This window comes from Lepisosteus platostomus, chromosome 3, assembly GCF_059453375.1.
Source record: "Lepisosteus platostomus isolate fLepPlt1 chromosome 3, fLepPlt1.hap1, whole genome shotgun sequence".
Classification (NCBI taxonomy): Eukaryota; Metazoa; Chordata; class Actinopteri; order Semionotiformes; family Lepisosteidae; genus Lepisosteus; species Lepisosteus platostomus.
Window position 1 is genome coordinate 22,421,835 of NC_142613.1, and position 24,440 is coordinate 22,446,274.

At 37.3% G+C, this 24,440-nt stretch overlaps 1 protein-coding gene and 2 long non-coding RNA genes across 3 annotated transcripts in view; all 3 read left to right on the forward strand.

Annotated features, from left to right (window-relative positions):
* The window catches only part of LOC148674641 (uncharacterized), a 34,661-nt gene extending 21,702 nt beyond the window's left edge, over nucleotides 1–12,959 (forward strand). Inside the window, exon 2 of the long non-coding RNA XR_015935360.1 lies at nucleotides 10,718–12,959. This is a non-coding gene — a long non-coding RNA (uncharacterized LOC148674641). The remainder of the gene's footprint in view (nucleotides 1–10,717) is intronic.
* The window catches only part of xkr6a (XK related 6a), a 163,510-nt gene that overhangs the window by 22,671 nt on the left and 116,399 nt on the right, over nucleotides 1–24,440 (forward strand). The gene's annotated exons all lie outside the window — the stretch shown is intronic.
* On the forward strand, nucleotides 13,283–24,257 carry LOC148674642 (uncharacterized). The gene is made up of 2 exons (XR_015935359.1): nucleotides 13,283–15,438; nucleotides 23,717–24,257. It is a non-coding gene; the product is annotated as an uncharacterized LOC148674642 (long non-coding RNA).

A 24,440-nucleotide genomic window follows, 5' to 3' on the forward strand; every position in this document is an offset into this window, starting at 1 on the left:
TAATTATAAGTGTTTAAATGGAGGTAAAAAAACATATCTTTCAAGTTATAATTCCATAGGAGAGCTTTTAGTTCACTGCAGAATTTCTTTAGTAGGGTGTGCCGACCTGACATTCTGAGTGTGTGCAAATCTGCCCCAGCGATTCTGATCGTGTTAAACTGGTTTCCATCAAATGTAACAAGAATTGCACAAATATTAATAACAGTTGAAAATTGTGACAGAACAACTTCAGGTCAAAACTTTTTTCTTCAAATGCAAAGACCAGAATGAATTACTGGTAGGCAGCAATGTGGTTTTGCTGTTTGCCAGTAGGTGGCTACTGGGGATTTTCACCACTTGTTCCTTGGTGTTCCATCTCATTTACAGTACAGTTTAGGGGTAAGTATTCTAACCATGACCTTATCTTTGGAAGAGAGAAGACGATACATACACATAATACATTTAATAGTTTACACTCCTAATCATCCCCACCTATGAATTGGCTTCATTACTCTGCTCTCCTCCCCACTGATAGCTGATGTGTGGTGAGCGTTCTGGCTCACTATGGCTGCCGTCACATCATCCAGGTGGATGTTGCACATTGGTGGTGGTGGAGGGGATCCCCATTACCCGTAAAGCGCTTTGAGTGGAGTGTCCAGAAAAGTGCTATATAACTGTAAGCAATTTTTATTACACTAAACTTGTATAGCGGAATATGTTTTTGTCCTCTCCAGTATTGTTGTACGAGTGTAAACATAATTCCATTTACATAGAAATATTTCTGTTAATAAAAAGAATCTGACACTTTGGATGCGAATGGTTATAGTTTACTTTTTTGTTGCAATTTCTGTAATAACACATTAAATGGAGTAATTACTTTTGTTCCAATCTTTGTTTTAGGACTAAAACAAACGTGCACAATATTACATGACAAATTATAATGTGAATGAGCTGGAGTATCAAATATGTTTTCTGTTTAGAATTTGTGATGAAACAGCAATTAATAATGAAACAGCAAAGTTAACCATTTTGTTTCCAGTATTTTTTTATTTGTTAAATCTGGGCAGCATAATTCATGTGCCTTTATTGTTATAATTATGATGGCCCATAAACTGATGAAACAAATACATATTGCATAATACTAGCAAATATAATGAGCACAGACTTCTCATATATTATTCTACATTCAGGATAGTTACAAGAATACTACTGTATTGATTTTAACAACAAGAAAAATTGAAGCTTGCTTAGAAGTGAGCAGACAAAGAAGCTCCAATCATTAAATAACATTGTACCATTCATGTACATTACATGTCTGGATGATGTCTTATTTATTCATTCTAAATCTAAATTAATTTGTGTATGTTAGGCTGCCTGTCTTTGTATTTACATGTTCTGCACAGGCTTGGTTGGTTTTAAAGTGTTCTAATTAAGTTTGATCAAATTGTCTCCGTGGCGGCAGTCAGTCAATTAAATTATCACTTGACAGACCAGACCCCCCTCCTGAGAGCCTGGCATTCTTTCAGTGAAAGAAAACATTAATATAAGAAACCGAGTGCTCTGTGTTTCAGGAGCTACTAAAGGTTAATGACTGGAGCGTGGAGCCAGAGCAATTCCTGCTTCCCTTCGTTGACCTTTGATTCAGGGAAGGCTGAACCTTTAGAGGATCTCAAAAACAGTATTATCTGAATAAACAACACTGTGACCTCATGTTGTAGCAGCTCACCTTTGTGTCCACTGTCTTAGTGGGTGTGAGTTTACTACATTTTAAACCGCCTCTTGAATCCATCTGCTATGTTATTGTGTGTCTTGCTGATTAGTTTTTGTAATGACGGGCTGCAGGGGGGCCTCTTTGAAGGAGGCCAAGAGGCTTCCTTGCTCTTGTTTGATTTCTCAATTTGAACCAGATGGTGCTACATAACTTTGGACAGCACACAGAGCTCAGATACATGCTCTGTACAGTAAGCTGTGGCCTCAGTCCATGTGTGTTGATTTGCACAGCAATGGACTTGAATTACATTTATCTGGATGAATGGCAAAGGAATTTTAAAGCCTTGGCATCATTGACTTTGATTAATTATTGCATTCAACCAGTGTTTCAAAGATGTGTGAACTTGAAGAATAGTGGTTCAAGAGTTCTTTGTTCTTCTCATTATCAAAAAATAATTTTTACAAACATGTATTAATAATTATGCATTTAATGTTGCTATCAGTGCGAAGTCTCTTCCTCTTAAAACATTAGCCAAATCATTTGCTAAACCGGCACTGAATCTGCAAGAAAAATATAAACATTGATTGACGAAATATATTTTCTGAGAATTTGAGAATTTTTTAGAATTTTTCCTTACTTTTAGAATTGATTCCTGTAGTTCAGTTTCATTTTTCTGACAAACAAAACCGATTTTAATAGAAGGTATTAGTATATTCGTTTAATACAATGCTGAAATAAGGAGGCACGAGCTGCAACTATTGTGCTCGGACACACTGTCATTTTGGTCACTTTTCATCCACCAGACTGCTTTGATGCCTTTCTCCCTCGTGTTACATCACCTGCTCCCTGTTTGCACCAGTCATCTCTGCATCTTTTTGTTGACCAATCACAGTAATTATCTAATATTTAATAATTTAGATAATCCTACCATACATAATGAAACTCACAATGTGAATTAGCAGCAGGCAGACCGTTTCTCAAGATTTTTGATTGCTAATTCCCTGTAAACATTTTGAGATTTCTACTTTTGTTTTTTATTCCAAAATAATAACTGATCTGTAAAATGATAATCCAATCCATTAGTTTTTATTAAAACCACATGTTTTATATTGGTTCACATATTTCTAAGCCAGACCCAGATTGAAGTTTGCAGTATCTTGAAATACTAATTGCAATTCTTAAGATCTTAGGATTTTGTGTTTTGAATTGTATTGTGTCATTGTCTATTGAGTTACAAAAACATTTATTTGGAGTGATATTACCTCTGTGATATTGGATCATTCTTCTTTTTTTATTATATCAGCTTTTATAAAATAAAATGTTCATCTGGAGGTTAGAACCCTAAAATAGAAGCAAGTATTTCATGCCCTTCATAATGCTGTGCTCACTGTGTTTCTTTTGGGATGGTTTATTCCAATCTATAACTCTGCATCTGTATCTTTATAGCACAATGCTAGCTCACAGCCAAGGTCAATGCCTTTCCCAGATTTGATTGATTTCTAAAAGAGACCTGCAGCTTATATTATCCCACATTACGTTAAGAATACTTTCTATATTACCCACCTCTAGGAAAAGTGCTTAAAATGACATCAAGGGTTATGGTTATCCTCTGTTAAATGCAGCTAGTTACAATAATATTGTAAGTACAAATAAATAAACCTTCAAATCAAATAGTACAACTTCATGATATACATCATATATCATCTATAAACTCTAAAATAATTAACTATGTATTTTCTTAAGTTTATTAATAATTCCTAGCATCTGTTTTTTGACATTGTAGGTCCACATTGTCAATAAGGGACTAATCAAATCGCATGTGCAAGGTTAATAATAATAATTATAATTGCTTACACTTATATAGCGCTTTTTCTGGACACTCCACTCAAAGCGCTTCACAGGTAATGGGGACACCCCTCTACAACCACCAATGGGCAGCATCCACCTGGTTACTGGCTAGTGCCAGTGGTAGCTGTTCTGTGACATTCGAACGATACTGTGTTTAACTTGCATCTACTATTTGTGCTTGTTGTACACATGGGGGAACTCCAGTTCTAGGTTTTGATGATATAACCTGTATTTAGACCTGCAGAGTGGCTCAAATGGTATCTATTTGGTAGGACAGACACTCAGGAGCCTCCCTTTTTTTCTTTACCTCTTTGGACAGGGAAATAATTCAAGCTACAGAATACATCCTCTTTTGTGGTATTTAACGAGTTCCAAGGTTATATCATAAAAACAGATTTGGTATCAGTCCATCTGTTTCAGAAGCACATATTCTTACAATAAACTTAATTGAAAAGAATTCCACTCAGGCCTTTATGTTGTGGTAGATTATTTCCTAAGAAAATGGAAGGCTACTGTAGGTACCTTTCGTGCAGAATATGACACGCTATTGTGTGATCCCTGTGATTCTTGAGCGGCTGGTGTGCTAGGTGTGAAGTAGCTCAGGGCAGGGGATGGGTAGGTGGGCATCTTTCTGTTCCTTTGCCTTTGATTTCTCTGCATATGGGGGAGCATAGAGGCAATTAAGTACCTGCTGTGATGAAGTAGTGTTGGCAGGTTCAGCACGTGAGCACCCACAGTGCTGGCAGGCTATTGAGGAAAAACGCTCCCTGTCAGCCCTGCTTAAGCTCTTCAGATATGCACATATGCTGCCTTTGGCAGGCTTAATAATAATAAACCTTTACTAGAGTACATCCCTCTTTTCGAGGAGGGACAGTAGGCAGAGAATGAACCATTTCAGAGAATGGAACCAAAAAACACACCTGTCTGGTATTTGTACTACATTTGTGTCTGTCCGCAAATGTTGTCCTTTCTTATTGTACACAAACCTAAACTGCTGACTCCAAAAGACATTTTGACAATAGAAAATGAAAATGTATCTTTCGTTTTGTGGAAGCATTTATTCCATACAGGTTCAAGGGGGAGCCAGAACCTCTCCTGGCAAGTAACAGGTGTGAGGCGGGATGATAATAATAAAATTCCTTACGCTTATATAACCTTTTTCTGGACAAGTAATGGGGACTCCCCTCCACCACCACCACCAGTGTGCAGCATCCACCTGGATGATGCGACGGCAGCCATAGTACGCCAGAACGCTCACCACATATCAGCTATCAGAGAGTCAGGACCTCGGTTTTATATCTCATCCGAAGGATGGCGCTTTTTAACAGTATAGTGTCCCCGTCACTATACTGGGGCATTAGGACCCACACAGGCTGCTGGCCTCACTAACACCTCTTCCAACAGCAAACTTAGCTTTCCCAGGAGGTCTCCCATCCAGATACTGGCCAGGCTCACACCTGCCAGTTGTGAGTTGCACTAAAACCATTGCAGGGTCATACACAGACACACACACACAATCACACTGACTTACACTTAACTTACCTTTATGACTTTGGACTGCGGGAGGAAACTGGAGCACCAAGCAAAAAATCCCACACGAACATGGTCTGGAATTGGACCCGGGGCCCCAATACTGCTTACTGTGTGGCCCTGATATGTATGTTGTAGATTTAAAAAATACTTATAATTTGCAAGATGGACATAACTTGAAAGTGCATTATTCTTTGTAAGGAGCCTGAAACGCAAATTCCTTGACATGAAGCAGTTTTATACACACACTTTAGTTGAGGTCAGCTTAATGTCTAGTGCTCAATCACCTTTGGTGTCTTGTATGTACTGTATGTCCAGGATTGCCTCACTATTCCAGAGCTGGAGTATTTTGGAGATAAAACCAAAGTGTCTGCATCATTAGAAAACTTTTTAAGAAGAAAATATTAGACTTCACTGTGGTATACGGCAGCATAGCAGTTTTATTGAACTCTCTGGGGAATTATACAAATGATGTTCTTAACACCGAGCCGGGAGGACAATAATGCATAGAATACTGAAATGAATGCCTAGTGTCTTGTTGCTTTTAAAACTACTGAAGGAGGACTGGAAAGAAAAAAATAGCTAAGTCAGATGAATGTTTAAGTTCACATATGCATATGAAGCTGCCATGTTTAATATTAGTTTTGAAATAAACATGTTTTATGTCAGTCCACAGTAAATTGCAAATAAAAGGAAGTTTGACTCCTCAGTCGTTCTTGGTCTTCCCAGTCCGTCAGGTCCTGCTAACTTTTACTGAAAATTTTGCTCTTGCCACTTAATAATTGCAGGCTAATTTGCATAATTCTAAAGTAAAAGTCTAATGAGGTGCCCAGTTTTTCATGTTCTCAGTCATTAATATCTCATGATTTTTTTTCCCTTTTTCATAGAAAAAGATCTATGTAAAAAGCGTGTAATAGGAATTTTCTGTAGAGTATTCTAAGATTAGTAGAATGTTTAATCTAGGGTCTTTGACAAGCTTAACATTTATCTTTGAGCCAAAAAAATACCATCTGGAAACCCTCTCCAAGTAAAAGGGATATGGCCTTGGGAATTTAAACAGGAATAAAGCTTTATAGTATTCTCTTGGATGTGCTTTCACAGAGTATGTGAAAAGACTCCAGTTAAACAGCTTGTGCCATTACAGAATCAGACACAGGGAATTGTTCAGCTGTTGCTTTACTAGATGAAAAGTGTTCTGTACTTTTTCAGTAGATATACATACAGCTTATTTGTAATCTTTGTCTAGTTTGAAGATGCAAGATCATACATACCTGAAAATGTAACAAACAATAGGGGTCTACTTGCTACATTTGCATTTGCTGCTAAACCCTGTGCAGTCAAGCTGACTTAAACTGTGAACTGTGAACTGGGATCCACATAATGTGGCTTGGCAATGTACTCAGATTTTTCATTTCTCAGCCCTGAATACTGTCTAAGCAGCATTTTCTGCTGTATATTTACAGGACCCCCACAAACCAGATTATGTAGAAAAATTAATATTGTTGACATCACAAATGACAATAAGCCTTGAATATCATACTTGAATGCATGAAAATGTTTTACTCAAAGCAAAGTTCAGAATTTGTTCAGTCCTTGATTACCATGATCGAACTGTTCAGTTCTTTTGATTAATATATGTGAACAGGTTGTGATCAGAGATGTGTTCAGAAAATGTGGAAGAACAAGAAAAATCTCCCGTTACTGTAAACCAGAGTACCATTGAGAAAAAAGTGTTTTATCCTAGAAATATTCCTTTCTTTGTCATATGCTGAAAAAAGATCCAGTGCTGCTTTTTGTCCTGTTTCTTGCTGAAGAACATAAAATGTGCTTGTTTTTGCTTTGACTAGATTTAATCTAATCAGCCCCAAGGGAACTATTTATAATTAATAACAGTTCCTTAGAATTGCTGTAAACACCAAAAATATTGGGACACTGAAGCAAAAGCCTGGGCTCACTTGGAACAGTAATACTTTTTCATGGAATTAACATTAATATGCACAACTTTTGTTTTATTTTTAATAAAGTTAATTCATTTCTAACCTCTTGGGTTAGTCATAACAGTCAGATTTTAAAACTAAGTAGTATTTTTTATTTAAGCAGCTATATCAATAAACATTATGAAAGAAATGATAACATGGGTGTTTATTTTGTGCAATTTAAGTAATATAATAATTTTCAAGAATACCTTTTTTATTTGAATATAAAAATCAGTGAAATAAATAAAACTTTTTTTCCAAATTCCCAGCACTAATTGAAACCTATCTGAAGAGTTATGTTTATTACCAGATTTTATCCCTCCGTTTGTCTGTCCAGTGAATATATGGGGTATTGCTCATGTGGTAGATTTCAAATACAGTTTGCAGCAATTTGAACTATGATAAGATGTAGCCTTGCTTTCAGAAAGCACTATTCCTTCTAGTATCTCTGCTCGTGTCCTGCAATCACTCCCAGTTCCATCTTCCACTTAGATAATTATAGCTTATGTCTCCAGTCAGGCATGCCTTTGTGATTGGCACACCATAATAGCTACCAGTCCAGCTGTTGTCATATGTGCTCTGGATTCTCTGATCTGTGCTCCATGTGATGTAGCAGCTGATTAGAGTACTCACTAATCAAACGTGCATTTTTCTACATGCTGCTATGAACCAGGACAAACAACACACTGACTGGAGCTTTGTTTATATACAGTAATGGCGTGATATGCATTATGTAGAGGAGTGATTTTTTATCTACCTTGTATTTTGTTTCAGTAAAAAGTGATGCTTCAAATACATTGTTTCTGTGGCAAGTGTTCACATCAGTCTGACATCTCTACACTCTGGACATGAAGGCCAATGCATCGGATTTGGAAGTAGAGATTGTTTTTGTCTTGCAGAAAAAATGTATAGCTTATTCAAATGACAATTCCATTGCGATCCGGTGTGATCTCATAACAGATGAACAGTCCCTTGCTTAGTTAAACGTACAACTGCAGAGAGTGGGGGTTAGTCTTTGGATTTAACTTGTAATACCATCAGTGTTACAGAGTCAATAGAGATATGGGATGAGAGAAAGATAGACCATTTTCTTTCAAGGTCACTCATGACTGATTAAGGAAATAACCTCCTCTTGCGCAGAAGAAGTGAAACATAGTTTAAAGGTATGCACTAAATCTTATTTAAACATTTGGACAATTTTATCAGTAAGAATATCTTGAGCTAAAGTGACAAATTCAATTTGATATTTAATAATAGACCTAATACAGTTTCCAGCAGTTGTATACAGGCTAGGTGGGCTGCCTGACCAAAAATTGGTGCTACCTGACCAAAGAAGTGCATGGATGCTGACAAAATGTACACAAAAATCCATGTTGAAATACTGTTTCAATGTAATGCAGCACAAGATCGTTTGCCTGGCAGCAGACACACTGGAACATAATCTCCTAGCTCTCAAGCCTCCCACATTGGTCTTAAAACCTAATGGATCAAACTTTTTATGCAAAATCTAAGATCCTCGCAAAATCTTTGAGTCTGGTTGATTTAAAAAAGTGAGATAATGAAGGAAAAATTTTGAAATTGTTGTAGAAACTTGTGATTCTTTTACTTAATGTGATTTTTATATGTGAATAAAAGAAATCATCCATACAAATAGCATGGACCTTTGAGACCTACGTTAGTAAGACGCAGGGTTTACTCTCACAAAGACAAATACTGTCCCTTTGTTGCTTACCATTTAATTTTTAATGTGAAAAAAGACATTACCTCAATGAGTGCAAAATAGTAAACAGCACTTTTATAGCAAAAAGAACATAATGATGGCTTGATGACACAGAAAATAGCAAATAGTAATGCGTTTTAAGCATAACGCTCTTACTTGGGCAGCATCATGGTTTGCCTATGTCATTGATGAATCCTGTATAATCAAACGGGCTGTTGTGGTGAAAGACCTTATTGGATAGCTGGTTTGCATGCTGGGTCAGTAATCTAGTTGCTTGTTAGCTAGGTGGGGGATAGGAGAATGGAGATTAACACCTGGCCTGAGCTTATTCCTGTGGAAAATCCTGCCTTATGCCTTACATTTATGCAGAACTTTTCATTTCAAAGTTTCATTCAGTGCTTTACAGATCAGGAACTCACTGCTTCTATCAGTGTACCGGTGTACCACTTTGAGCAGCAACATGGTACTACTACACAGTTCCTGTGTACATACCAGACCAAGCTTTGAGTTGCTTCTAAGATCTAAAAAGAAGTTTTGTTTTACAATATGATCATTTAAAGGGTCTCCACAGTTGTATTTCTATATTGCACCCAATATATTGAAAGCAAGCTTTTCTGTTTCCAGCAGTAGGCCACATTATTTCATATAAATAATTATAGAGCTTTAGAAAGAAAGAATAGATTAGAAAGAAATGTATTGCACATCAAGGCTGGTATACTGCTTTGACACGTTAACCAGTTTAGATCATTTTAAAACATTTGGGCGCAGATTTTCTGCAAGCGGAGGCAGCTGAGTTACAAAATAAAAACTCCTCGGAAACATCAGGTCTCTTGGCTTGGCACAGCTAGCTCTTAACCTCACTTCATGTTAGCCTCCACATGCTTTAACTTTGGTGTGCAGGTCTTTTTGTATCATTAGCAGAGCCCCAGCAGTGTTAGAGTAGCCTGTAGTCTGAAGGATGGTATGTTTCCTTGTATATGTTACCCCTTGGCCATATAATTTGTAAGCATGACATTAACTTCCTCTGTTATGCAGATGATACTCAGCTGTACGTATCAGTCGAACCAGATGACGTATCTCAATTTTCCAAGATAGAAAACTGTCTGAAAGATATTAGATGCTGGGTGGCTTGCGACTTCCTTCTGCTTAATTCTGACACAACAGAAATGCTGGAGCTTCGTCCTAAGGCTGCTAAAACTAGGCTAGCTGAATGCACCTTGACTGTCGAAGGCTTCTCTGTTTCTCCCAGTATAGTTATTAAAGACCTAGGTATTGCTGTAGATTCTGATCTTTCATCTGGTATTCACATTAAAAATATTTCTAGAGTAGCCTTCTTCCACTTAAGAAACATTGCCAAGCTTAGGAGGCTGCTATCTCTCCATGGAACTGAAAAATTAGTCCATGCATTTATTACTTCAAGATTGGATTACTGTAATGCTGTGATCTCTGGTTGGTCTTCGTTGTCCCTAAATTAACTCCAGTTAATTCAAAATGCGGCAGCTAGAGTACTCTCAAGAACTAGAAAATATTAACATATTACTCCTGTTCTGTCATCTCTGCATTGGCTTCCCATTAAATTCTGCATTGATTATATGTTGTCGTTGCTCACTTAGAAAATTCTGCATGGTTTTAGCCCACAATATTTGAGTGATCTTTTAGTCCCTTATAATCCTTCTTGTATACTTTGATCACAAGGAGCAGGTTGCCAAGTTGTTCCTAGAATTTAAAAAAGTCACAGTGGGCAACAAAACATTTTCTTATAGAGCTCCCCAATTATGGAATTGCCTCCCCAAAGATGTGTTGGATTCAGACACTCTCAATGCTCAAATCTAGGCTAAAAACATATTTGTTTAGTCAAGCTTTCAGGTAAATAGCAAGACATGCAAACTACCAATTTCTGTTTTCATTGTCATTCACTAACACTTTATCTCTTTTCTATCCATCCATTCTGAGGTGGACTGTTTGGAGGCCCAGGTCCAGAATCCAGCTCCTTTTACCGGGCGTAAAATCAACAGCCGATCCTCTACAAAGCCCTTTCCAGAGAAATCTCAACTGAAGGAAATCAATTGAACATTCTGGACACTGTTGGACATTACCATACAATATTGTGCTTTTCCCACCATGTAATAGAATACAGACGACTCTCATATGTGTTCATTCTAATTTAACCTGGTGCCGGCCAGAGGAGGATAGGCTCCCCCCTTTCGGGCCTTGATTCCTCTCAAGGTCTCTTCCCACTTTAGTCTAGGGACTTTTTCCTTGCCTCTGTCGCCTTAGGCTTGCTCACTGGGGGTTTAGGCTGGGAAATCTGTAAAGCTGCTTTGTGACAATGTCCATTATTAAAAGTGATATACAAATAAAACTGAATTGAATTGAGTTGAAGTATGTACAGATGCACAGGTCTACTGAACGTGTTTTAAGAACTGTGTGGGGTGAGTTAAGGTCTGTGTGCCAGTGGCAGTATCACTCAGTTGATACTTTTCTCACAGCCCTTCCAGCTTTGCCTGCAGTGAAGAGCTAATGGGAAAATTCCTGGTTCCTCATTTTACTGTAGAAGGTGAAGGAAGAAAGATTGGTGGCAGGCTTCTTTCAGCTTGGAGGTTAGATTTTAGACTGTGGCTCAGGCTTCAATGTAGGTCAGCGTGTTAGTTAGGGGACTGGACTACATTAGAGAAGTAGAGAGGGGTGTGAGCTTGAAGTCGGGGGAAAATGGTACTAATGGCAGACTACTGAAATAGGTGATTGTTACCTATTGTGAATATACTATTTCATACTGTTCCAACATTTCCATGGCAAGGACTTACATGCATAAACTTACTGCTTTTCTCTCTGCTTTTAAGCATATATTGCACTGGCTGTTCTTCAGATCACCTTCTTTCAAAAAAGCTGAAGGAAGTACCGATTCTTCGTGAGACATCTGAATGCTCGTTCATTGCTTGTGATTGTCATCAGCAACCAACATGTTGAATATTCAGGTTTCCTTGATGTACCTGCAGAAGTTCTTCTTGCACCTTGAAAACTCCTCTTCAGACTTTACTTGTGGATTCTGTGCCTTACTGTACTTTAACATTTTCAGATTTTACACTACCTTGTCCACATACTTATTCTTCAAATATGACATTAAGATAGCTTAATGTTGTGTCTTAAAGGTAGTTATACAGTAGTACAGCATTTTAGTCAGAATGGCTGAGTGGTCTAGATAGATAGATACTTTATTGATCCCGTGAGGGAAATCTAAGGCGCTGTGTTCAGGTGGCGGTCTTCCCTGGAGGCATGGGTTCGAATCCCCCACCTGACAAAGCTTTGTGCGGTGTGGTAGCTCTATGGGTAAGGATCTGCCCCTGTGGCTGGAAGGTTGCCGGTTCGTATCCCACGGTCAGCAGAGGAATCCTACTCCGTTGGGCCACTGAGAAAGGCCTTTAACCCCAACTGCTCCAGGGGTGCTGTACAATGGGTGACCCTGTGCTCTGACCCCAAGCTTCTCTCCTTGTCTGTGTGTCTCATGGAGAGCAAGTTGGGTTATGTGAAAAGACAAATTCCTAATACAACAAATTGTATATGGCAAATAAAGTGATCATAAATCTTATTTATTCACATACTTTGTACTTGAAATACAACTTAGGGGGAAGAAACGGATTGACTCTATGTTTTGTAGGGTGTGCACCAATCTTATTTGTCAGTTGAATTAGAAAAGCATTCAGACCTTGTGCCGTACTGTTTGTGAGGTGGTTCGTGTTAATAAAGCAAGAAGCCTGCAAAGTAAAATGTGTAATAGACCAGAACAATACTTCATGCAAAAAGTAACAGCACTGATGCTCAGGATGTGAAACTACATTTTAGGATGAAGACATCACTGGGCTAGGGTGCAGATTAGCTGAAGTTGGGGAGTGAGATGGCTGCTGGCACCAATTAAAGCACATCACTGGAAGAAAGTGTGTGCTGGAGTAGGGCACTAAACTACTGTACAGATCGCCAGACTGCATTCTGAAGGGCTCTCCATGAAAACTAGGTCATTGCTGGCACTGGCATTTAAGGCATTGCTCTAATATCCCCAACATGAAGCATTCTGTGGGGTTCCTTTGGAGAGAAATAGAGCCCCTGGCACTGGGATCAATTCTGCTTACAAGCTAAAAGAACTCTGTTCTCTGTTGTATGTATTTCTTATGATTGTTTAATAAATGTGAAGTAAAAAAGATCATTAAGTAATTTTTCAAAGGCTTACCATGAAATCAACTGCTTAGGTGTTGCTTTCAGTTTAGAAAGTACTAAGACTTGGGCAAAAACAAATCACAAACAAATGTATGGTTTCCCCCCCCAAAAAAAAAAATCAATGAATTAGAATTTTAAAGGTTACACTGAGAACAGTAGTTACACATGTGGATTGCAGAGTATCTGCTAGTACAGTATGTGCGATAGACTCCTTTACTCGAATTTATTTACAAAGCTTTTATTCTGGATCACATTCATTGTAGGTCAATGAGTCAAAGTCAGCAGGAAGTTATTTGCTGTTTGCAATATACAGTTTTTAGTACATTAGCCTATATCAGTAAAATTACACACTTTCAGTTTTACAACATTTTGATTGTCCTTGCCTTGTAAGGATTCAGCTTTTCCTTTTTAACATTTAACTGTGTTACTCAATAGTTGTAATTTTAGTGTTGTAAAGTATTGAATTATTTCATAAGAAATGCAAAGGAAAAACATACCGTGTTTTATTCTGTATCATTTTAAAAATGCTTTGTTGTAGATCTATAACAATCCCTTTCCACATTGAGATGTTCAATAAAGAAATTTGTACAGTATGGACATTTCTTTGAATTGCAAATTTAAGAAAAAAGGAATCACTAGCTTTTCTCAATCAGGGTGCTAGATATGTATGGGATTTGTGTTAAACATTCAAGCACATCTTGCCCTTTCTTCCTCATATATCTATCCCTCTGTCAAGATGGCGAAGTTGTCATTATAATAAGTAATTCACATCTGTTTCATCTGTAAATTTTTGATGAATATAGAGATATTTTCAAAGCGCAAATATATCAGTATAAGCACTGCTTGAATGAATATTCTATATTGCCAACACAGTTAATAATTTGTTCTCTGTACATTCCTATACCATGTTATGCTGTGCCATCATTGTTATACATTGTAACTGTTATATCTATTTTCTAATTTCCTGTTAGGACTTCAGTCCTTTTGATTTACATTTTTAGGAAGCTCATCTACAAACGGTAGAGAGTCATACTTTTTCTTTCAGATGGAAATGGTTGAATTTTCCCAAGGAAACATACATACACATCTAATCTAATCAATCTTACATGTGTGCATTGATAGGTAATGACCCTCCCCATCACTACCAACACCTTTCTTAGCAGAACGGCTATATTGTCATGTGTCAGCTGCTGGTGCTTTCTAGTCTGATGAGAAACCAGTTCAGCAGACAGATTCCTTTTACTCAGTAAAGTGGCTTTATGACTCCACTGTGGATCACTGCCTCATTCCGATCACTTTTGTATGCTTTTCCACTGATTAATTGCCTGTCTGGAGTGTGTCGCTCATTTTTGCTTACAGAACCCTGTCTTAAAGGAGAGCAGCCTCTGGTTTGAAATTAGACTTTGGCTGTCAGATCCATTATAGTTTTTTAGTTTTTCTTAGAAGGCTGAGCTGAATTTGAATTTGTCATAATTCAGTGTGTGGTAAATACAGTATTTGTTTGTATTTCGTACTCATTCGAAAGTATTCTAGGTTTTTGTCTTTTTCAACTGTGTCAATCAGCTCTGATTATGTACCCACTAATATAGACTGTGGTAATACCCTTGAGATCTGAAGCCATTTCCAGGGCTGTCTCCATTCTTCTCTAACACGATTTTTAAAAATGCTGTTGCTTAGCTGAGATTTCAGTCACACCTGAGACTTTGTACTAAATAAGATGGCATTGATTCGTTAGCCAGTTCAGTTTAACATAATTTAATGTCAGTATTTTGCAAAATGTGCATACTGTAGATTAATCTTTATAAGATTATCAAGTGGATGCTCCACTATCAATTTGCATGCTTATCCCTTTGAGACTTTGTAAATATGAAAACACAGCATCCTAATCCTTAGTCATATCATTAGTTTTGTGCATATAATAACAGACCAACACCAGAATCTTTCAAAGCGTTTTTGTTGGGGTACTAGAAGAAACAAGTGTTACATGTACAGGACAAATTTTGCATTTCCTTGCTGACTTCCAGTCGTTTTACAAGTGTTCTTTTTCTCATTTGGTAGCCAGGATTCCTCCTCTCTGACCCACACCAAACCAAGTTCAGTGAGGCAGTAAAGTTTTTCTCATAATAAGATGTGCAAGAGAAGGAAATCACAATGCACTATGAGTCCTAACGGATGTCCAGTATTTATGCAGAAGCTTGTTTCCATAGGCAAACACCAGGCTGTGCAGCAGTTGTCTGACTGGGGAAAGGCCAAGGCTGAGCTGGGGTCCCCTGTGATGCACCTTGCTGAACCAGCACATTGCAGGATTAGGAAGGTGAACTAAAAACTCAGACTGCCTGCTCAAGTCCCAGTAAGCTAGTTTCCAATTTTTGTATTTGTATCCATAGAGAAAATCACACTGGTCCAGGCTCCCTGCAAGTCAGAACAGAGCAAATTGGCTGAGGTTGATTCACCTGACTGCTACGGTGAGACTAATTGAGTGGGCACCCCGTGAGGACAGGCAGCCGCAGTCAGAGCTGAACTTTGAACTTCAGCATCATCTGCTGACTGGGCTCATAAGATGAGAACATAATCTGCCTACATTTTTCAAATCCTCTGTGCCTCTCTGTGTATTACAGCGTTGGACTGAAAAAGTGATGTTCCGGAGAAGAAAATATAGACATAGCCTTAAAGCAAAATACTATAGCTCTTTTCTTATCATAAGTAAAGCATGCAATTCACTAAACAATATGAAAAATTGCCTTACAGCTTGCAAATTCATGCATTTTCTGTCAGTTCAGTGTGCCGTTTAAAGAATTAAGCTTAAGTATGATGTTTATCAAGAATAAAGGTTAGTACACAATATATTTTCATATGGCTATATTGGTTATATTTGGTAAGCAGTAGCTGTTGCAGTACACTGAATTTTAAGTTTTAAAACATTGACAACTAAGATATAGTTGCAGTATTTTACAAGATGCTCAAATATCGAGGTGTGGATCATAATAAAACCTGTGTGGAAGAGGTCAATACCTAGTGTACCCACCGTTATCTCAGTTTACAAATGGCATAGGACAGACTAGCATAGAAATTGCATGAAAATCTGAAGAATGTTCTACAATCCCATCTGTTAGCAGGTTATTTGCTTCTGATTGTGTTCCAAACCTGTCCCACATGTGTGTAATAAAACTAAGGTCTGATAATGCAACTGTCCAGCATGAGAACTCAATCCCAGGTTGTAGCAAAAAATCATTGCAAATCTATTGCCATGTGGGGATGAACATGATCATGTTAAATGATTACACTTAAGCTATTTTAGTAATATACACGAGATCTCAAAATATGGTTAAAATAACACTACATCATAACTGACCAGAAGATAAACCCTAAAACTACCATTAATATTCCCCTGCATCATTACCATATCACTATCAACAAGATGCTATTCACTGAATATGAAGAAGAATGGGCAATAATTGCAATGAGACGGTGTATTCCTTCAAGACCTGCAGCTGTAATTGATGTTAAAAGCGCTTTACCAAATAGTGAATTCACAGGTCTGAATACTTATGCAATCAACATTCTTCAGTTTTTTTTTCATTCTGACATTTTACTGTAACTTATACATAAGTCTTTAGTTTGAGCTTAGGTGTTAGAATAATAATAATAATAATTAATAATTGCTTACACTTATATAGCGCTTTTCTAGACACTCCACTCAAAGCGCTTTACAGGTAATGGGGACTCCCCTCCACCACCACCAATGTGCAGCACCCACCTGGATGATGCGACGCCAGCCATAGTGTGCCAGAATGCTCATCACACATCAGCTATTAGTGGGGAGGAGAACAGAGTGATGAAGCCAATTTTTAGATGGGGATTATTAGGCCATGATTGGTAAGGGCCAATGGGAAATTTGGCCAGGATGCCGGGGTTACACCCCTACTCTTTTCGAGAAACGCCCAGGGATTTTTAATGACCACAGAGAGTCAGGACCTCGGTTTTACGTCTCATCCAAAGGACGGCGCCTGTTTACAGTATAGTGTCCCCGTCACTATACTGGGGCATTAGGATCCACACAGACTGCAGGGTGAGCGCCCAGCAGCAACCTTAGTTTTTCCCAGGAGGTCTCCCATCCAGGTACTGACCAGGCTCACACCTGCTGAGCTTCAGTGGGTTGCCAGTTGTGCGTTGCAGAGTGATATGGCTGCTGGCCATTATAGAATAGAAAAGAATAAAATATTAGATTTGAAAAATGGAGAGACGTTTTGTAACTTTACACAATGAGACGCCATAGTAAGAGTCTGAATGCTTTTGCAAGGCACTGCATAACGATTAACTGTAATTTTATCTGGACATCTGTTGATTTTTTAAATTTGTGTCCCCGTGTATAGTATTTCCTTCCTTGGTGCAAGAAGCGTCTTCTCTGTGTATTTTTTCTTGAATAATCATTTTATTTCCATAGGCTGTTTTAGGGATTCCCCCCTCCTCCTGCTCGTTTCTTTCCATTTCTCGCTCTCTCTCCTGTTTCTCCTTCTCCTCCTCGCTTGTCGCTCACAGGTCCTCAGGAGCGATGACAGTTGTATTAGCAGTTGATTGCAAGGCTGTGCTCTTTTGGTTCCACAGAGACCAAGCAGAAGAAAGAGAAAAGGGAGAGAGAGAAAGTAACTCCGTCAGAAATCAGGAGACTTGTGCTTCGTGCTGGGGAGGGTATTCTGGGGTTACAGTCTTTTTTTGCCTGCAGCAGGTCATTTTCCTCAGGCTTCTACTTCAGATCCCTGGCAGTTCCACACAGCCCTTTTGACATTATTAGCTTAGTAATTATTATCTTTTCTTTATTTTCCTACACTATACTGTAGCTCTGTCCTATCCATCCACACATAGTGTATTCATTCCAGACTGTTTTGTGAAGTTAATAGGGACCACAGGGTTTGTTTTTTTCTTTTTTTTATTGCCTTTGGCAAACGTGCACTGTGAGTAATAACACAGTTGGGAGTGCTTGATGCCAAGGAAGAACAAAAAATAGACCTTCATAACAGATTGTATTTGTTTCTTTATTTAAGATTTCCCTTCGTCTTCTACAGACTGTGAACAGAGAGCTTTGAGGTTTTTTTTACAGCTTGTGTTACGGTTTTTTAGTTTGTCGCTGACCTGATATTCCCTTTGTGTCAGATGAGGAAATAGAGTGGTGTAGGCGTCAGAGGAAAAAAGCAATGAAAGCAATGCTTCAGATTAATAGTCGTTTTTTCTATAAAGAAAATGGATAGTATTAAGGGGTCCATTAAGGGTCCAATTTAAGTGAGTTTTGACAGCATATTTTCAGTATGTCAATCTTCTTATCAAGTCTTGTTCAATACCCATATAAGAGGTTAAACTATTACAAAGGTTATTGATGGAGATTTGTTTTATCTGCTTCTAAATCTTTTATAGGAATGTAATATTCCCTAATTGGAAGTGATGGTTTAATTTAAGAGGTAACACACAATTACATGCATTTAACACAAATACTTAACATATAATGTTAACAATGCATCCCATATAGTGTTAGACTATCTGTATAGTTGATATGTGCATAACTATATATGTTGTAGTAGTTCAGGTGGGTAGCTGCGTCAGCATGCATAGGCTGCAAAGGAACAAGTAATAGGTTTATTCCATGCTGAAATAAAGAAGAAAGAAAACACAACGTTTTGACCTTATCTATAAAAAAGTATTGTGTGTTCATGTTGACAAATCTATTAGCATCTGATAACCAAAATGGTAGGATATATATATAAAAATGTAACATTTAAATCCAGTTATATTGAAATTGTACAATGTACTTGTAAGACCTCATTTAGAATGTTGTGTGCAATTTTGGTAAGTACAAAAACTATATTGCTGCTCTTATTTCTTCTCTCTGGACTGCTTAGAGATACACTGCTGTGCTCAAAGGAATGTCCTAGTATGGAAACAAAAGACAAAACGTAATCTTTTCTGACCTGAGCAGAAAAAAAGTATTCAGAATCCTGAAAGGAATTGATAAATCAATCCATTAGACATCTTCAGACCCAACAATGAAACATGACAAGGGGATATGTGCAGAACCTGTAAGAAATTAATTTAGGTGAGACCAAGTGACATTTTGTGAACAGAAAGAACTGTGGGAGTCTGGGTGCATTCTGTTATTTATGTTGTATATTTTTATGATATGTCTTTAATTGTATGAGCTCACTGAATGGAATTCCAGTGTGGAACCTTTTTTTTAAGTACCTTCTGTTGTAATAATTTGGGTAAGGCCAAGAAAGGAAACCTGTGCTATTTCTCATGTTTGTGGTAACCAAATTCAAGAAACATTTTTGTCCCATCTGTTTACAGAACTAGCCTACAGTATGCTCTCATCAATGTTTATGTTTTGCTTTTTAAGGACAGCATTATATCAGTTTCAAAGTCTATACACAAATCTGCCCTTTTCAAGCATTTTATACATCTTTGCTTGAAGTTGCCTTTGGAAATTTACCATCCAACTCAGAGCAAGGCATAAGAACCAAATGTTTTCTGGGTTACAGGATTCTGCATGTTTTGCATTCTGTGTTCTGAAATGCTCTCTACAGCTTTTACTGACCCACAGGGACAGCCCTGAGGATCCAGCCTTCCTCTCTTGTGTCTGGTCTCTCAACACTGGAGCAAAGGAGAGGCTCGTAGGCAGACCCAAGTTGTTCTTGCAGGGAGGGTATTTTCCCATCTACCATGCTTCATTCACAGTGGTATCTCGCCTGAAGACAGTTAAAGATGGTGTTACCAGTGAGTCCCATGGACACACCCTTGATGTCAGCATAGCAAATATGATTTGTAACTATCAAAATGATCTATTCAACCTCAGTTCTGTTGTAATCAACAGATAATCTCAACATGTCAAAGGTCCAGATGTGGTTTTGTTTTATGTTTTCTTATGTTAATATGTTTTCTCATCCTTGTGCACTACTACACAAATAGATCCCTTTGTCTAGCCTAGTACTCTTCCTCAATGATAGCTCTTTTATGTTTTGCTGCAGAAACTGATACAAACCAAACGGCTGGTGTCACCACAACCAAAATTCCATAAAATTCCATTAAAACACCATTGTACTGTGGTTGGGAGTGCAGATGGGTGGTAAAGGTTTGGATTGCTGCTCTACAATTCTTATTGCGCGATGTAGTGTTCTGTTAAGAATGTTTGGAGGTCATTTAGTAGGATCTCTGAAATGGGTACCAACAATGGCAGAGGGCTGGGGAAAGTGTTGGTTGTTGTTATTTAATAAGGGATTAGAACCACTCTGTGCTAAAAGCAGTAAGCAGTGAGAGGCAATGAATTCACATGCTTTCAGTGGCTGTGACAGTTCTGATTATATTGTTCAGTGACTTAAATACTATTGGAATGGGAACAGAGAAATTTTGCAGGCCTGAGGCTATTGGATTGGGTTTCCTTTTCTGGGGTTATCCCAGATGGCTACATCAGACAGGTGTTCAAATGTTCCATGAAATTCTAAAAAGATTATAACACAGATGTCATCTGTCACTGAGCGGTGAGTGGTATGCTTTGTTTTATTTGATGTGGTTGGTGGTCCATTTCCATTCATTATGCTAATGTTATAGAAAAGGTTGTTCTTTGAATAATGAGAGATTGGTAACAATTACGCAACAAAATGTGTGCTGTTATGTGACAGCAGTGCCTCTTTTTCCCCTGCAATATATCTTTATAACTAGCATGGTTCATAAAATCTAAGGCCAATAATTAACTTAGTTATTTGGTGGTTTTGTGCGTAGGGTAACGCTCTAAAGCTCCATTTGAAATCTGTAAGAACGTACAGTCTGTACTCTAACCCATCAGCGTCCTTCCATGCTGTTACCATATGTCTCTGTTCCACTGTTTATACCTATTTCAGCTTGGCACAGTAGCAAAGGCTCCTACTGTCATAACACTGTACTAGACTGCCAGAAATTGGGATTTTCTTTTTATCTGTTCCTACCTGTGATTCATAGGAAATACAGTTATTTCCCACTTGCCCATTTCTCAACCAATTTCCACTCTTAAACTCAAACTGCATATCATGCTCTGTGTAAATATAATATATGCATGTACCTTGATGTATTTTTAATGGCCCAAGCTTGCCGCGCACAGTTAGGTTGGCTGTGTCACTGTCAATACACCAGGGATCTTGTTACAGAGATGTGCTGCAGACAAAATCAGCTAGTTTCATTTGTTTCTGCGTGAGTAACAGTGGCAACATATGTTTTACATAATCCTGAGACGGTTTACTAGTAGTATAACCTTCTATGTCCTCAGTGAGGCACGGCAAGGTGCAACTAATGGATCTACTTAGCGTGGACCTCCACTGTCTTGCTGCAGAATCCCGAACACCCTCAGGCTTTCTTATCTCCCCCTTCCCTTCAGGCGGAGTCTTGCCTCTAAGTGGTATTTACAGAGTACGCTTAAACAAGTACTACTTAGTAGCTGTACCTTACCTTTATAACCTGCCTCATAGTCAGTAGTGTACCCCCCAGCATGTAACACATACTGAATAGCGGAAATAAAAATGCTTGCACAGCACAAAATTGACAGGGTAACTTGAATTTGAAAAGCCATTGCTTTAAGTACAATTCCAAAAACAAAAAAATGTCATTCTTTCAAAGCTGAAATTAAAAAAATTCACCTTTGGTTGGTCTTTGTGCTTATTTGAGGGTTTGTGGCAGAAATAATACATTTCCTCAAAAACAAAAATTAAGCTATTTGAATATATGCGGTGGTACCGTATCTGCTCCAGAAAGTCAGAGCTAATTCTAAAGAGTTGTGGAATCAAGCTTGCATTTGTTATAAATGGATTCAGGATTACTTTTAAAGGGTGAGTTCTATTTATATTTGTGTGACATATAGTACTAATTCTCAAAGTGTGTGTGCTTTGGCTTTGTTATATTCAGTGGATTTTACACCAAATTATTTCATTTAATGACTTTTACAGAGTATAATAGAGTGCACAGTATGTTTTAAAGCTGCTTTTAAGAAATCATGAGTACAGAGTGCTGTGCTTTTACAGGCAATATACTTTTTCTGCAAACTTTCCTTGCAATTTCGCATTTTTTAATTTCCTCTGAAAATATCATCTTACAGTACCTTCTCAGACATTATGTATTTGTTTGGTTATTTGTTTTCAGGTTTTCTTTGATAGTGGTGTTGATGTTAATTGAAATAAAGCATTAGTACTTAGAACTTGTTATTTTTGGGTTGGTTTTGTGTTAAGCTTGAATCTGTTGAACAGATATGGGAGTCCTGTGGGTGTTTATCTGTGATAGACATTTTAACAGTGGGTTCTGGATTCTCTTCTTGAAGCTCTTCTTGAAATCCATTTGGATGGAATAGTTCTGTGGAGAAGGTGCATAAGACTGATGAGCAACAGGCAGATGTTTATTACAGTACAAAGTACTATTCCCTCACAGGTTTCTGTAACTGCAAAATGAAGACTTTGTCCTTAGAAACATTTTCATTTATTTTTCTTTTGAATGCATGCCTCATATGTAAGCTCTGATATTTCAGTATTTTAACCCTTTATTTTCTACAATGTTTCTGTTAATTATTGTTATTTTGTATTAACTCACTTGCAATGAAACACTTTGTGTTCCAGTGCTTGAAGTGTCACACATTAATCCACAATAAAATTAAGATGTTTAATCGAAAATTCTTATAAATCCCAACTGCTCTTCTGTAATACAAACTCCTCGCTTTGAGTACAGTGTTGAACAGAGAGCCTGTTGTTTATATTGTATTATCAAACTAAAATATACTGTAAATATACTTTAAAAGGTACTAAAAATCTTGTTAATGTTGTCATAATATCACAAACCTTCTGTCGTTACAGTACTTAGACTAACCAGCTCAAGACATGTCTTGAATGAAAGAAAAACTTTTTTTTAAACTAGATTGTTTATTGTCTGATCAAACAAACCAGGACAATTTTTTCTCTTTATTGTCTTCATTTATTGTAGAAGAAATTAATCTATTTCAGACAATATACAGCTGCTGACAAAATTAATACTTCATTGAACTTTAGTGTCATTAATTTCAAATATAACTGTAAACTCAAAAATTTAACATTTAGTTAGCTGAATATTATTTAGTTAGAAAACGAATTAAAGTATTAAACTATTAAACTAGTAATATCTTTTAAAAAACTCATTGAACATTGATTCATGTCAGCAAAGGGAAATAAAGATTCAAGAAGAATCCATTACAAACTTACATCTGCATTTCTGTTGGATATCTTAGCCTGTATTTGTATTCAGTAAACATAGCTACTGTATTATGTCCTATGAAATAGTTAATATTGAAATTATTTAACTAAAAGAACTAGTTTCAACTGAGGGTTGTTATTTCTATGACCTAGGCTGTCCATTTCTTCATTTTGCTCAGAGAAGAATAGAATATAGCAGGAAAGGAAACCCAGTTGAAAACTGCAGACCAGAGGCTGACATAAAATTGCAAATGTCCAAGGTTCCAAATTGCAGGAGAGTTAATAATCAGGACATTATTTTTTTGGCAATTGCTACATTGCATCTCTTAATCTTATACATCAGAATCCTATTGCTTTTTAATTGTGTTTTCATCATTATTTAAACACTTTATTTTGTTTATTGTAGCATGTTTATTCACCCTGTATTAATTTGACATTTCATTTGTATTTAAGTGCTTGGACTATTTTGAGTTTCTGTTTTCATTGTTTAAATCCATTATTTTCTGTTTGTTTGCTTTAGTGGCCCAGCAGGATTGTCACACAGAGCCTGGCGGACTCCTCCATAGTGTGAAGTATATTATCTAGGGAGAGAGCAAAGGTGTCACAATGAAAAGAGCCCTAATGGAGAAAGTTCCAGACCATTATGCCACCCTGGACATGGGCAAGCTGCTTGTAAGTGTCTGGGAACAGTGCCTTCAATGCGATTGTACACTCAGGATTTTTTCCTGTGTGAAGAGTTGTATTTTAGCTCTCAATGAGGTCAGGGAAAACTAGATATTTGTCTTTTAATATACAAACATTTTATTTTTTACCACGGTAAGTGTGAATATGCAGAGTTGTTGTAATAATATAACATTTCTGCCTATGCATATCTGTATGATACTGGTTAATATTTTTGTTTGTAAGCTAAATGGAGAAAATTGTAACACACATTTTCAGACATTCTTTGTATGTATGTGTTATTCTGTCTAACAAGCATCATGAAGTTTAAAGTTTAAAGTGAAAGTTTTGAAGCTTTGTTTTATGGAAATCAGTTGAAATGGTGGATTTCACCAAATGTTTATTAAGTTCTTTCAGGTCTTATTTTTCATTTAAAATACTTTATCAAATCCTTCAGCATCTAGGCTAAGATTTCTCATCCTGCTGTCAGTGAAATACTACACTTTATTTTTAGTATAGTAGACATGTACATAACACTTCAGTGGTAGAGATATTGGCCAATACAGGGATTTATTCATTTCTTT